Here is a 17,500-nt window from a genome sequence, read left to right as displayed (position 1 = left end):
CACTCACAAGGCTTTGGTCGGCCCGAGGCTCTAGTAGAAGACACTTGCCCAAGGTGCCACGCAGTGGAACTGAACTCGGAACTATGTGGCTGGTAAGCAAGCTACTTACCACACAGCCACTCCTGCGCCTATATATATTCTTTTATTATTTTACTTGTTTTAGTCGTTTGATTGCGGCCATGCTAGAGCACCGCTTCGTAGGGTTTTAGTCGAAGAAATCGTCCCCAGGACTTATTCCTTGTAAGCCTAGTACTAATTCTATCAGGCTCTTTTGTCGAACCGCTAGTTTACGGGGACATACACGTATCAAATTCGGTTGTCAAGCGATGGTGGGGCGGGACAAACACACACACACACACACACACACACACACATAAAAATATGTATAGATATATAAATATATATGAGGATCTCGTTTATAATAATATGAATGGCTTAGCATGTGCAAAAAAAAACATAAAGGTAAAAATTATCAATTAATAATTAAGGGTACTAAGAAGCAGTACCGGCATGCTAAATATAGCAGTCAAAATGACCAAACCACGAGTTTACACTTAAAGGCGAAAGCGGGCAAATGAACAAAAACCCTAAGACCCCGTACCAATGACGAAAATAATCGAAAACTGAAAAAGTCAAACATGTCCGTATCACAGTGATTTCGAACTTTGAGAAATGCTCCTAGGCCATTCTCAACAAGTCTTACTGAACCCAGGGTTGTAGAGTTTGTTCATCTCAGCCAATGTGTGCGATGACCGATTTTTATTCACTTCGATCACCTTTTTTAAATTTGCTGCGGCATTAAAAACGGTCATCGTACACATTGGTTGAGATGAACAAACTCTACAACCCTGGGGTCAGTGAGACTCACTGAGGGTGTTTCTCAAAGTTCGAAATTACGGTGATACGGGTATGTCTGACTTTTTCAATTTTCGATTATTTTCGTTATTGGTACGGGGTCTTAGGGATTTTTATTCATTTGCCTGCTTTCACTTTTTTGTTTACGTAAGAACTTGTGGTTTGGTCATTTTGACTGCTATGCCGGTACTACCTGTTAGTACCCTTAATTAGTAATATATATATACATATATATATATATATACAGAGAGAGAGAGGGGGGAGAGAAGGATAGATAGATAGATAGATAGATAGATAGATAGATAGATAGATAGATAAACTTACTTGGTAATGGATGCGTGGCGTTCAATCAAATAATAATATAAATAAAACATTTCCAAGTAAGTTTATCTTATTAATATTGAGGCGACTCTACCCTGTACTGTTCTATCTCTCCCTCTTTCGTTTTCTCTCTCTTCTTTCTCTAATTCTTTTTTCTCCCCTTCAACGTTTTCTATCTGTCCCTCTCTGCCTCTCCTCCTTTGCTCTCTCTCTCTCTCTCTCTCTCTCTCTCTCTCCCTCCCTCTCTCTCTCTCTCTCTCTCTCTCTCTCTCTCTCTCTCTCTCTCTCTCTCTCTCTCTCGTTGCTCACACGCAACCATCGTTCATCTTTCTTTTCCTCACGTGATCATCTTTCTTTTCCTGTCGCACAGACCAGACGCATTCTTATCTGTCTCTTCTTATACCTTTTCTCTTAGCAAAGAATATTCATCCAGCGTTCGCAACCTTACCTCGTCTGGCCGAACGGCCCTCCCTGTTTGTTTTCGTTTGGTTTATTGTTTGTCTCCACTGTCTTGTTTTTGTTACCAATTTTGACCCTCCGCAAATCCCAAATTTTATTTTAGTTCGGAGGAGCAACTGTTTTTCGAAGACACATATTGTCGTGAATTGCTCGAAATGTGGAGTAGATGAACAGCCGACAACTGATGAAGGGTCGTTCTTTATGTTACTTGTCTTGTTTTCCGTTTGTTTCTCTTGTTGTTCGCATACCCAGGTTCACCTTCATATTTCATGTTTTCGTATTTCATGTTGTTTACGTTTTGTGATGTCTTTTACACACACACACACACACACACACACGCACACACACACACACACACACACACACACACACACACACACACACACACACACACATATATATATATATATATATATATATATATATATATATATACATACATACATAACGAGCTTCTTTTAGTTTCCGTCTACCAAATCTACTTCCAAGGCTTTAGTCAGCCCGTGCCTAGCAATCTCAAATCATATGAACCATCCTGTCATGAATAAATTTAAGACGGATCTTATAAACATCTTCATAGAATTAGGACAAACAATAACTGTAACCGCTAACTTAAAAAGCTTGACCCCTTGATATGAAGTCTAAGTAACTATAGACCTCATGACAGGTAAGTGCCCTTCCTAGAGAAACACCAACGTGGTAGATGTATATATTCACAGATTCTCCAATCCTTTTTCTGTTATTATTAAACCGTTCATGCAGGGGCAGAAGTATATTCAAAAAATCGCTGAAAGGATCTTCTTCAAGCAAAACCTCGCTGTTATGGAGTACTAACGAGGAGATACTTTAGGGATAACCTAATGTATACGGATAATACCTCATCCCGCAAATTCGAAGAGAGTTAAAAAAAGAGGAAAGTTATCTGATTTTATCGTCTTTTCAATCTAGATGTTTCCACTAATATAACTACGAGCATTCTGACGCTAATTAGCATTTCTTAAGAATCTATTTATAAATATCATAAACATCTTAATTTCCATAACGACAAATTAGATACTCATGCTTAGAAAATAACGCTTCCAGCATTGTATATTACATCGGAAGCAATAATAATGATAATAATAATGATAATAATAATGATAATAATAATAATAATAATAATAATAATAATAATAATAATAATAATAATAATAATAATGATAATAATGATAATTAACTCTATATCCTACCGTACAAAAGTGCTCTGTTTGTGACTTACCACCTAATGGTCACTTTACATAGGTATATTCGAGCATTTACGCACACACGCGTAGGTACATTTCACTTTCTGTCCTGTAGCCATACCTCCACTGGAACCTAGTATGCTTTCCCGCATGAGTATATATATGTATCAGCTGACGAAGGATTAATTCCAAGTGGCTATCTGTTTTCCTATGTGTTTGTTCCGTCGTCTGTAGTTCATTGTTCTAACGTCCTGTACCCTGATATGCATCTATATACACATGTAGATGTAATTATGTACATATATGTGTGTATACATGCATATATATTCTTTGTATTATTACATCATTGAACGCACACGTCCTTTCTGCAACTAAGTTTGTACTTTATATATATATATATATATATATATATGATCGGCCATTATTATGATTGACCGTTGACTGAACACTATTCAATTTTTTTTCTCCGTGTTTTTCTCCTTGTCTCCGTATTCTTTCTGTTGAAGAGCGTAGCTCGAAACGTCAAAGACTTTCCGTATTCCCGAGCGTCATACTAATATATACTTTTGTTATTTACACCACCTGTCCTCGTCTGTTGTTATTATTTGTATATTCTCCCATATATATATATATATATATATATATATATATATATATTAAAGAAATTCGCGAACGCAGGAAGGCTGTGAAGGCAGTTTAGAGAATCGGGTAAATACCCTTTAGAAGACGGGGAATAAAGAAAGGTGACCAACCAAGGATCCGCTAGGATTCTAACAAATACGCTTGGTGTAGATTCCGATTAAATCAGAACTTATTGTGAAATAAATTTTATATAAATCAGAACTTATTGTGAAACAAATCCAACATGTGTGAATAATCGGAAATTGTTCTCTTCAGACTCTCGAAAATATTTCTGTTCTTTTTTCACAACAAATTCAGATATAATTGGTGTCTACAACATCTGGAGCGTATTTGTAGAAAATTTCATTAAGAATATCCATTTTGCTGGAAGTTATGAAAAACAAAGTCGGTGGGGCACATACATATGTGTATGTATGCCCTTTGCTTTAACATAAGTAATACTAAGATTACATTGCTATTACGTATCTACATATCAGCTTGCTTCGCTTCAATTTCATTTTGTATGTATCAAAATGTAATTGTATAACTGCATGTTATATATAGACAAATAATATACTTCCTTCGTTCGGTTTGCATCAAAAGGGTAACAATAATGTGAATGAGATGGGCTCAATTTTTCCCTACACATAAATGTAGATAGGATTACAGTATTTACGATGCTGTTGTCTCTAGTAACGGATACCAGGTGTATTAAAATACATCCGTGTGTGTGTGTGTGTGTGTGTGTGTGTGTGTGTGTGTGTGTGTATGTGTGTGTGTGTGTGTGTGTGTGTGTGTGTGTGTGTGTGTGTGTGTATTAAAATTTATTGGCTGTATTTCGGTAATAATTTTTCATTGCTTTATAAATGCCTGTTCTATAAATATAATTGCATTTCATCTTATTGATCAACTTAATGTTTTCCATTATTGATGTCCGAGCTTCATTCACGCTGCCTGTCTTACCAGCATGTTTCCTACATGGATGTCATACGTATAATTATGCATATAAACTATCGGATTATATGATACAATGATATTAAACCTATATAAAACCGTGTATCTTAAAGATGGTATGACTATATAAATGTATACATATATATATATATATAGAGAGAGATAGATAGATAGATAGATAGATAGATAGATACACACACACACACACTTACACACACACACACACACACACACACACATATATATATATATATATATATATATATATATATATATATATATATATATATATATGTATAAATATATAATTATATGTATAATTTTCTATTCCATTATTCGCAGGAACAAAAATATATTGCATCCAGTGAGAGAAAAATATTATTTTTTATACACAGTATTTTCATAGCTGTTATTATTAATTTGGTTGAATCCTTAGAATCACTTAATGTAGCTACCACGCCACCCAAACGTGGTCATGCTCTGAAAAATTGATAAATTGGTGATCAACCTATGTTTGGCATGATAGCTACGTTAAGATGAGCGGCTAATGTAAGGATTCCACCAAATTAATACACACAATTACGGATAAGCAGTGTATATTAAATGACATATATATATATATATATCCTTACATTAGCCGCTCATCTTAACGTGGCGTTATTATTTTTCTGTAATAATGCCCTTTATATAAATATATATATACATATATATATATATATATATATATATGTATATATATATACGCACATACACACGTACACACACGCTAGCGGGCACATACACACAAACAGTAGTAGTAGTAGTAGTAGTAGTAGTAGTAGTAGTAGTAGTAGTAGTAGTAGTAGTAGTAGTAGTATACTATATGTTTGGTTTTTGCTTTGTATTCGTACAAGTTGACTCCAAGTCACATCCAGAGACCTCAAGAGACAAGCTAGAATTTCAAGCTGGTGTTATGACTAGGTTGCCATATTTTGGGTTTTGCACTATTGGTCTAGAGCAGGGGTTTTCAAACTGTGGTCCGCGGACCACAGGGGTCCGCAAGGACAAGACATGGATCCGTGGACAGCAAATACTTTTTATGGGCAATTTGATTTTATATATGTTTTTTAATCGAAATCTTTTAATTGACAATAAACCTATTTGTTAAATACTGTTAAATAAATATATGTAAAATATATATGTTATTTTAAGCAAATATTTATGTATAAATTTCATAAGCGTTTATAAGGTAAGGCCTGAAATATAAAGGGGTCCGCAAGTCAAGAAGTTTGAAAACCTCTGGTCTAGAGAACGTCTGTCAAAACATTAAAAAAAATTAGAAGTTTGTTTTAAAAGTAATCTGGCGATAAGATGATAGTTTGATCTGAAGATGACAGTACAAGGTGTTCGCTATTATATGCATTTAAAGTTACTTTCGATAATATTCATAGATTAAAATGTTTTTTGGAATTACATAGACAATATTTTTCTGGGGATATGAGCAGTTCCCATGAGTACTATTTTCTGAGTTTCTTCCTTTTGGGGATTTCCTGTTATCTGAGACAGATAGCAATCATCCCCTTCTGCTATCATTCCTAGAGCACCTATAGCAACAGGTATTGTTTTAGTCTTCGGGTTCCGCATTTTGCTAATTTCTATTTCAAGGTCTTTATATTTGATTAGTTTTTGGTAAGGGGGGGGCGGTAATCGACTTTCCCCACTCCCCTCACAAAACTGCTGGCCTTGTGCCAAAATTTATCTGCTTCTTATTTCAAAACCTTGTATATTGTTACCATCGTTTCTATAATTACCGGAATTGTGCTGTTTCTTTGTTTTTGTTTTTGTGGTTGTTATTCTTGCTGCTGTTGCTATTGTTGTAGTTGTTACTGATACTAGTGTCATTGTTCTTGTTGTTACTAATGTAATGTGTACCGCTGCTGCCAATAGAGAGAATTTGATTAAATGTAAGCGACACCATCCAGAACGAGGTTATGACGTCAGGAACTGTCATCAATCTCAACCGTAAACACGGTTTTGTATTTTTTTTCTTTTTTTTTTTTGTCTGTAATAAGTTATCTTGCTGGATATCAATATTAAGATAACTCTTAGTTTATCAACTGGTGTCATATTTAACAAATATAGAAATACGGTTTGTTGTGGCGAGTGAAGCAAAGCAATTAGAGATGGAGTCCGTTACTTTGGTGAACATGTGCAAAGCAAGCAGGAAATAAAAGGTAGGTTTTTGAGATGCGGAAACAGTGATTCGCATTAGGTTCGGACTTTTCGTATGACAAAAATAGACACAAAACAGTAACGGTTCGCAATGTCTTTGCTTTCGCCGTGCCTTGAAGATAACACGAAAAAAAGGAAAAAACCGCTGGCAGATTTCATAATTAAGTTCCAAGAGTCTCCCACATATACGCGCGCGCACGCATATACACACACACGCACAGAAACACATATACACATACATACACAAACATACACACACACGCGTCTATACACACGCTTACATGCATATATATACATATATATGTATATATATGTATATATATATATATATATATATATATATATATATATATATATATATATATATATATATATATATATATATATATATATATGTATGTATGTATGCATATATAAATATATATACACATATATATATATTATTCTTTGTCAGCCTAGTACTTATTCTATCGGACTCTTTTGCCGAACCGCTAGGTGGCGGGGACGTAAACACACCACCATCGGTTATCAAGCGGCGTTGTGTTTACGCACCCGTAACTTAGCGGTTCGGCAAAAGAGTCCGATATAATAAGTACTAGGCTTACAAAGAATGAGTCCTGGGGTCGATTCGTTCGACTATACACACACATACATATATATATATATATATATATATATATATATATACATACGCACACATACATACATATATATATATATATATATATATATATATATACACACATATATATGACGGGCTTCTTTCAGTTTCCGTCTGCCAAATCCACTCACAAGGCTTTGGTAGGCCCGAGGCTATAGTAGAAGACACTTGGCCAAGGTGCCATGCAGTGGCACTGAACCCGGAACCATGTTGTTCGTAAGCAAACTACTTACCACACAGCCACATATATATGTACAAATATTTATGTAAACACATGCATACATACATAATGCATACATACATACATGCCTACATACATACATACACACATACATACACACACTCATACATACATACATACATACATACCAACATACATACATACATACATACATACATACATACATACATGCATACATACATACATACGTACATACATACATACATACATAAAAACTACTTTTTCAGAGGTTATCTCGACCAAATTTCACTTCCTGAGCATTGATCGATATGAAACTATGGTAGCAGACATTCTTCCCCAATATACCGCGCCTTACGATCGAACCCGGAAGCAGATTGTTGCACATCGAACTCATTAATCATATTGACAATTCTGTTTTTATCTATAATTGCCGTGTAGCTGTTCAGTGAAAGGTCAACCATGATCGATTATAGCTATGATTAAAGACCCTCCATCTGTCATATATATATATATCTATATATATATATATACACACACACACACACTCACACACACACACACACACACACACACACACACACACACACACACACATATATATATATATATATATATATATATATATATGCATATGTTTGTGTGTTTGTGTTTGTCCCCCCACTCTCGCTTGGCAACTGATGTCGGTGTGTTTACGTACCCGTAACTTAGCAATTCGGCAAAAGAGTTCGACTAAAGGCGGTACTCCAGCATGGCCGCAGTCAAATCACTGAAACAAGTAAAAGAAAAAAGAATATACAGTAATCTCTCGCCATATCGCGGTCCACCTATCGCAGTTTGCTATTTAAGCTTACGTCGATTCCTCCGTGATGTTGTTTTGCATTTACAATAAAATAAATATATATGAATTATAAAAATAAAAACAAATACAGTACTGTTTCTACTTCACGGATATTCACACATCGCGGTGGGGGAAGGAACGTAGCACCCGCGATAGTCGAGGGATTGCTGTAGATAGATAGATAGATAGATAGATAGATAGATAGATAGATAGATAGATAGATAGATAGATAGATAGATGTGTGTGTGTGTGTCTAAATGTATGTGTGTGTTGAGTGTGTGTGCGTGCGTGTGTGTGCGTATGTATTTTTTGTATCTTTCTATATATGTATATGTATAAATGCAAGTTTGTAATCTGAATATAAAAGCAGTAGGTTTCGAAGCAGTTGTCCATAGTTTTTCGGGATGGTCATTTTTTTATCAAATAACCACACGCATTGTATATATATTTTTCTTCACTCGTTTACTACTTTTGCCGTTTTATTATTTTAATTCATGTCCCATTGTCCGGAAATCTTTCGTCACACATCTGTGACCTCTTCAGCGACACTTTTTTGTTTCCGTGCGCGTTCTTGCTCCACTTCCTAACAAGAACATACACGGAAACGAAAAGTGACACTGAAGAGGTCACAGATGTGTGACGAAAGATTTCCGGACAATGGACATGAATTAAAATAATAAAATAAGATCAGTAACAAACGAGTGAAGAAAATATATATATATAATGCGTATGTGTATTCGGCAAAAAAAACATAATAAATAAAATGACCATCCCAACATACAATAATATCTGTTTCAACACACGATTCTACTTTAGGAATCTTGCAAAATGAATTGATAAACGTATAGTTAAATACATACATACATATATATATATATATATATATATATATATATATATATATATCACTGAAGAGGTCACAGATGTGTGACGAAAGATTTCCGGACAAATATATATGTGTATATATATATATGTATGTATGTATATCTGTGTAGAATCCTAGTCAATGTTTATAATATATTAATACACTTCGAATATATTTTAGTTTTACAGTAAAATATTATTATTTGTTGGTATGGTAACTTCAAGAAAAGCAATTTTGCTATCTGAATTGTGAAGCTTCTTGCTTCAGCTCAGACGGAAATGCATTTATAGATTATGTAGCGTTCTATATAGTAATTAGAGAAGTTAGTATACTTCAAGTAATGTCTCCTGTAATATAACTATTTAATATGACACCTATATTATATTTTATATGACCAGCATACAACTAGTAATGTAGAGGAAACCGTAATTTTTCGTCCGTAGCCTAATGGATACATGTAATAAAACCGGAGATTTCTTGTGTGTCCAGTTAAATATCCTATGACCATGTGTCGGTATATGTGTATATATGTGTTTGTGTGCATCTGTGTGTGTAACACACACACATATGTGTGTATATATATATATATATATATATATATATATATATATATATATATATATATATATATATATATATTCATATATATATATATATATGTATGTATGTATATATATACGTATATATGTATACACATACACTCATGTGTATGTCTTAAATATTATGTGCGTCCTACACTGTTATGTAAGGACAAATATGAGCTGAAGTGAGGGACTTTACGTAATCGATCGATCTACTAGAAATAGCACACAAACTACCTGAAATCATACTGTACCGTTTATTAAATGGGAATATCATGTATGAAGTATTCATACATATAAAAAGAAAATGAGATGATAATAGCTTCAACACATCTGATCTTCTCAATCAGGACCAACCAGTCTTAAAATGAACTACATTTATCGATAACACATCTACAACATAACAAACGTGCCTGCGTGGTAAGAAGTTTGCTTCCCAGCCGCGCTGTTACGAGTTCGGTTTCACCGGTTGACATCTTGGTCAAGCATTTTATTATTATTTATTTATTTATTTATTTGTACTATAGCCTCGGGCCGACCAAAGCTTAGAGAGTGGATATGGAAGACGGAAACTGAAAGAAGCTCATTGTGTTTTTGTGTCTGTAATTTCTCCCATCACCGTTTGACAACTACTCGGAGTGTGCGAGTAGTTCCACATGGCCTCCGCAGGTTGCTGCGGAGGTTATAAATGACAACATGATGACAAAAGTCATAGAAAAATGTAACCAAAAGGATTTCTTCTACCTCGCCGCAAGTTCAAGCCCATCAATAGACACTTGTTTGTCAGGGGCAGCATATCTGCTTGCGGAGGGGTGGAGTGATGAAAATTTGTAAATTTTTAATATATTGAAATTGTGTAAAAATTGTAATATTGATAGTGTATGAGGTTTTCAACCTCATAAGTGTTTTTTAAAGGGAAAAAAAAGGAACAAAGTTTTCGAGGGGTTATAAGTCGGCGGGCGCTGGTGCCTCTCTCATTATTTGTTTCATCCTTATCACCCTCATCTCATTAGTGTCCATGTCCAGCCCGAAGCTACTTTATGTCTGTCTGTCTTTGTTCGTCCCCTCTATGTAACGCCGTTAATGGCGAATTTATTGAATTAAACTAGTGTTGATGTGTTTATGTCCATGCGGTTCGACAAGACGAAAACAATAGAATAAGTACCAGGTTTTATAAGATAAATAATTAAGTCCTGGGGTCGATTCGTTCGACTAAAATTCTTCAAGGCGTTGTTTCAGCCTGGCCGAAGTCCAATGACTGAAACAAGTAAAAAACAAATAATTAAAATAAGTAAGATAAAAAAATGCAAAAAACAACAGAGCAATCTGAAACAGCAACAAGAGCGATAACAACAACCTATATACAAACAGTAGTGAGTGACAGTTTCACAAATATTTTATTCATTTATTTATTTATTTATTTATTTATTTATTTATTTGTCGCCGTTGCTGTTCAGTTCCAGATCAACTGTAATTGAGGAGACTAATGATCACAGACAATCCAGCTGTGATCATCACGTCTTTTTTATTTCACGAGCTTGTCCTCCCAACATCGCTTGACAACCGATGCTGGTGTGTTTATGTCCCCGTAACTTAGCGGTTCGGCAAAAGAGACCGATAGAATAAGTACTAGGCTTACAAAGAATAAGTCCTGAGATCGATTTGCTCGACTAAAGGCGGTGCTCCAGCATGGCCACAGTCAAATGACTGAAACAAGTAAAAGAGTGAGTAAAAGAATATATATAGCCCTTTCGGCAAATACAATCTCAAGAAACTTTGACAGCTATTTCCAGCTGGCTGAACAACCACCTAAAGTGTATCTGTTTGGTCATATGACTTAGTTCAATCCACATATCCATTCGTCCAGACACACCATGATTCCGTAAAACTAAGGACCAGCCTGAGTACGCATCCATAGGAACGGCAGCCTGACTTTCAGAGCATATTGCTTCTTCTTATTCTTCCACTGCCCATTCTGTCTAAGTGTACCTAAGTGCAGTCAGAGAGTAACAATTACTGTGCTTCTACATTCAAAGCCTAGGATGTACATCCCAGCACAGTAGAATATCTTTGACCTGTTTCTAAATGGTTTAGACCAGAGACAGGCAAACTTCTTATATCATAGACCCTTTCCTGGAATCGTTGTTAACTTATTGATCTCTTTCATGTGAATTTCTAAAATAAACTGAAAAATGTAATAAAAATTTTCTTTTCTGTCATTAACGCTTTTTTTATCAGAAATATTTAAAGACGTTTGATGATAATACATAATGAAATTGGCAAAGAACAATAAAAATTTAGTCACATTATATTGATTTCATTGAAATATTTAATGTGTATCGACTTTTAGGATAATCACATAGACCCTAGAGATAAATATTGACCGCTTTGTCGATCCATGGATTAAACTGATGGGAGCTAAAGGCGGATGCGCAAGTGAAGGTTCAAAGATGATTAGACGGGTGTAATTCTAAGTTTTTTGGGGGGAGAGGGGAGGACAGTACAGAAATACATTCATATAATGAAACATAACACAATATGTTTGAGTTAATGAGGTTTTTCTGAAGATGCAGACGATGCTTGTCAATACAATCTTTTGAATTTCTATGAGAGATGGGTCTCCTGGGATGTTTCTGACATACCACTTTTATCATACCACTTTTATCATACCAAGGCACCTACAATAACAGGGACAGTTTTCGCTCTGAAATATCACATGTTTTTCACTTTGATTTCTAGATTCTTATATTTACTGTCGTTGTCAAAATCCTTGACCGACATATTCATATACTCGGGTTATTTATATTGGTTTGGAGCAAAATTATTGCGGCTTTTTTTCAACAAATTTTATTCAACAAAAACACTAACAATATTTAACAAAAACATCTTTAAATCACGGTCTGACTGTCTGCCAAGAAAATGGGAAGCAGTAATTGAAGTAGATGGTGAATATGGTCCGGAATAATCATTTAAAGATGTTTTTGTTAGATGTTGTTATTGTTTTTGTTGAATAAAATTTGTTGAAAACAAAGCGGCAATAATTATGCAGCAACCCAATAGCTATGAGTTTACAACTATTTTCTTTCTTGTCTTTAATGATTATGTCTTGTAGATTAGCCTGGATTATTCTTTCTGGTGTCGACAGGAAAATACCCAGGTTTTCACCTTCAACCACAGTTTCGGGCTGATTTTCATACCAGTTGGCAGGAGTGTCAATTTGATAGCGCTTACACGTTTCCTTTGTAAATATTGTCCTATCCTACCGTGACGAATTTTATATTCCTTTGCTTTTAGCACAGGACGACACGAAGCAAGACGGTCAACTATTACTTCATCAAATGCCACGAGAAATGTTTCTATATTGTGACATTTACAGAATACAGAGAGTAGTGTAAAACCGATAACTATATAATGCAACAAAAATATCTCAGTTACGCAAACGTAAACAGAATTACTATTTAACCTTGAAATACATCGTGCATATTCAAAGAACCGTCTTGGTTTATTGGTACGGGACATTCTTCTGGTATTCTTTTATTCTTTTATTTGCTTCAGTAATTTGACTGCGGCCATGCTGGAACACAACCTCTAGTTGAACAAATCGACCCCAGGACTTATTCTTTGTAAGCCGAACCGCTCTTTTTGCCGAACCGCTAAGCGAAGGGGACGTAAACACACCAATATCGGTTGTCAAGCGATGGTGGGGGACAAACATAGACACAAATAACAAATACATACATACATATATATACATATGTACATATATAAATGATAGGCTTCTTTCAGTTTCCGCCTACCAAGTCCATTCACAAGTAATTGGTCGGCTCGTGGCTATAGTAGAAGACACTTGCCCAAGGTGTCACACAGTGGGACTGAACTCGGAACCATGTGGTTGGGAAGCAAGCTTCTTACCACACAGCCACTCCTACGCTTATAGATAGATAGATAGATAGATAGATAGATAGATAGATAGATAGATAGATAGATAGATAGAAAAGTAATTAGGTAGGTAGATAGATTGGGGACAACTTACTTCAATGCGTAAGTAAGTAGGATGAACCTATGTAGTTGTGCATTCATTACTATAACTAATTCATTCAGTTTTACTCCTGGCTATTTGCCGTTATCTTCCTTCATCTTCATGAATTTGTTTTTCTCTATGAGTAAGCACCAACGAGCTAAAAGTAAAATTTAACGATTTATTTAGAGCAATGAACGTTCAACTAGGATCATGTTACTTTCCACGCATTGAGGAAGATGTCTCTCCCGCTACATACATATGGCACAGTAAAAGTACACTGGCAAATGAAGCCTCTGAAACGTATAACATTCCAAATAAATACATTCACACTTCCGACAGACAAACAATATTATTGATTCTGTTATTATCATTTCTAATTGTTACACTAGTTAATAGCAGAGTCAATAATATCTTCGTAAATATTTCCTCCTGAATTATATATATATATATATATATATATATATATATATATATATATATATATATACACATTAATACACACACACACAAATACATACATATATATATATATACATATACGACGGGCCTCCATACATATATATATAACATTCGGTTAAAATGTCTTACACTTAAGCTGGTTCCTATGTATTTCCCTGAAGAGAAGATTACATCTTTATCAACATCACCTATTCCTTTGGAAGGACCCATTTGTAATCTTCGAAACATATGTTGGAAATAAAAGAATTCATTTAACATATGCGTATTACTCCATTTACTAATTTTTTACATATATATATATATATATATATATATATATATATATATATATATATATATATATATATATATATAACCGCTTAGTCTCGTTTGGGAAAAACCCTCAGAATGCGCTCTGAAAAATTCCTATGCCTCTTGTTACCAGCTACCACTTGTTAATTCTCCCAGGTTATTCCACTGGATTACTAAAATGGAGCTAAGGAATAAGATTTAAATTCATAATCAATAAGAGTAACCTTAAGTAATACTCTCTTTACTCTTTACTCTTTTACTTGTTTCAGTCATTTGACTGCAGCCATGCTGGAGCACCGCCTTTAGTCGAGGAAATCGACCCCAGGACTTATTCTTTGTAAGCCTAGTACTTACTCTATCGGTCTTTTTTTTGCCGAACCACTAAGTTGCGGGGACGTAAACACACCAACATCGGTTGTCAAGCGATGCTGGGGGGACAAACACAGACACACAAGCATATACACACACATGCATATATATATATATATATATATATATATATATATATATATATATATATATATATATATATATACCACAGGCTTCTTTCAGTTCCGTCTACCAAATCCACTCACAGGGCTTTGGTCGGCCCGAGGCTATAGTAGAAGACACTTGCCCAGGATGCCACGCAGTGGGAATGAACCCGGGACCATGTGGTTGGTAAGCAAGCTACTTACCACACAGCCACTCCTATATGAAAATGAAAAATTGTTACCTAATGATCCTGTAGGGTGTACAAACATATGCTTTGATGCATTCATTAAGCCTCGTGACCGAGTTAGACAACTTCTTAAGTCTAGTAAGTGTGTGTACAAATGTTCCAAGAGTCCAAGAAGTTCCTGTCCGTAAATTTGATTTAGTGCATGAAGTGTTGCACAGCTCTGAACCCACTTCTCCGCGCAATCAGCCATAAAACCAGCGGCACCACAGATGTTGAGATGACCAGTACCCGCTTGTACTTCTGATTTTTTCTTTTCCTTTTTATTTCTTTTTTTTTTTAATGTTTACCTTCTCCTAGACGGAAATTCTAATGAGGCGTAGGAGTGGCTGTGTGGTAAGTAGCTTGCTTATGAACCACATGGTTCCGGGTTCAGTCCCACTGCGTGGCACCTTGGCCAAGTGTCTTCTACTATAGCCTCGGGCTGACCAAAGCCTTGTGAGTGGATTTGGTAGACGGAAACTGAAAGAAGCCCGTATTATATGTATATATATATATATATATATATATATATATATATATATGCATGTGTTTGTATGTCTGTGTTTGTCCCCCCACCATCGCTTGATAACTGATGCTGGTGTGTTTACGTCCCCGTAACTTAGCGGTTCGGCAAAAAGAGGCCGATAGAATAAGTACTAGGCTTACAAAGAATAAGTCCTTGGGTCGATTTGCTCGACTAAAGGCGGTGCTCCAGCATGGCCGCAGTCAAATGACTAAAACAAGTAAAAGAGTAAAGAGTAAAGTGTCCTTCACTCTCAGTGATTCACATGCAAGTTGTCCCGTAACTGGAGCCCTGGTAGGTGTTACTACTCTGGGTCAGAGTAGACCTGAGGGCAATCGTGACTCAGAAGTTGTTTTACATCCCTCAAAATCCTGGAAATCCCATACCAGGGTCCCACTTCTGGATGAAGTTTAAAGGCCTCCCTTGAGGACTTGACAAAAACAAGGGTCTTTCATTGCTAGTGGGCTTACTGCACCTTCGAACACTAACGTGAGTATGTCTACATCCAGTATGTCTACATTAATACATACAAGCATACATATACACACACATATATATTTATACATGCATATATATTTATACATGCATGCATACATTCATACATACATGTATGTATATACACACATATATATATTCATATATATATTACATATTTATATATATATATATCATATACATCCATCCATCCATACATACATACAGACACATATTGTTTATATACTTTTGTTGGTGATGGTATAAGCTACCGGTAAATGTCAGAGTTTGTGAGTTCGATCCAAGAATTCCCACTCTAATTCGCAATAAAGAATGATAAAGCTACATTCAGCCACTACACGGCAACCTCGCATAAGTATACCTGACAACTACAGCAGCAGCAGCAGCAGCAGCAGCAACGATATAAATAACAACATATACACATCACTATAATTATCATCGATGTTAGCAATGATTTAAACCCCCGTTCTTTGTTGCACATTTAAAAACAAGACAAAACACGAAAACGACAAGAATCAAAACACAAGACATTTGACAAGCGAACTATCTTTCAGGTAAGCAAACTCAGACAGATTAAAATTGCAACGTATTGTATAACCCCGTAGAATGAGTATCGCAAGCATTTACCTTCACAGTCACTGTTTTGAACTTACGTCTAGCTACATGACCTGTCCACACTTGTAAAACAAACGTACACATTGCCTCCTACGCAGATAGCATCATAATCACCTCTTCCTACAAGCTGCTCGCCTTCTCTTCAATCCTACATCAAATATCTAGAAGCCTGATTCTAAACATAACAGTAACACCTACTGTATTTTACTGTCTCCCTCGTTATTAACAACTGACAACATCAAATATAACCAATATTCACACTCAACAATATATTATTATGTCACAGAAAAGTGAAAACACGACATTCACACGACAAATAGAAGTCATAGTATATTGTATAGTGATGGAGCTGTGTGAGGTATTGGTAGCAGTTTAGTCAGGTGGTAGCATGGCGAATCGGCGGTGTGTTGAAGTGTGATGAAATTGTGGTGTAGCATACCAAATTGGTGGCGTAGTAGTATGCTGGCATGGTGTATTAATGGGCTGGTTTGGTTTGGTTTGGTGTGTGAAATAGTATTGGCAAAATGGCGATATGATGTATTATTTATAGGAATATGGCAGAAGTGGTGTTGTGACGTAGTTATGTCACAAACCTGTGCCGTGGT

The sequence above is a fragment of the Octopus bimaculoides genome, chromosome 5 (assembly GCF_046866305.1).
Source record: "Octopus bimaculoides isolate indiv1 chromosome 5, ASM4686630v1, whole genome shotgun sequence".
In the NCBI taxonomy this organism is placed as follows: Eukaryota; Metazoa; Mollusca; class Cephalopoda; order Octopoda; family Octopodidae; genus Octopus; species Octopus bimaculoides.
This window is presented reverse-complemented; position numbering follows the sequence as displayed.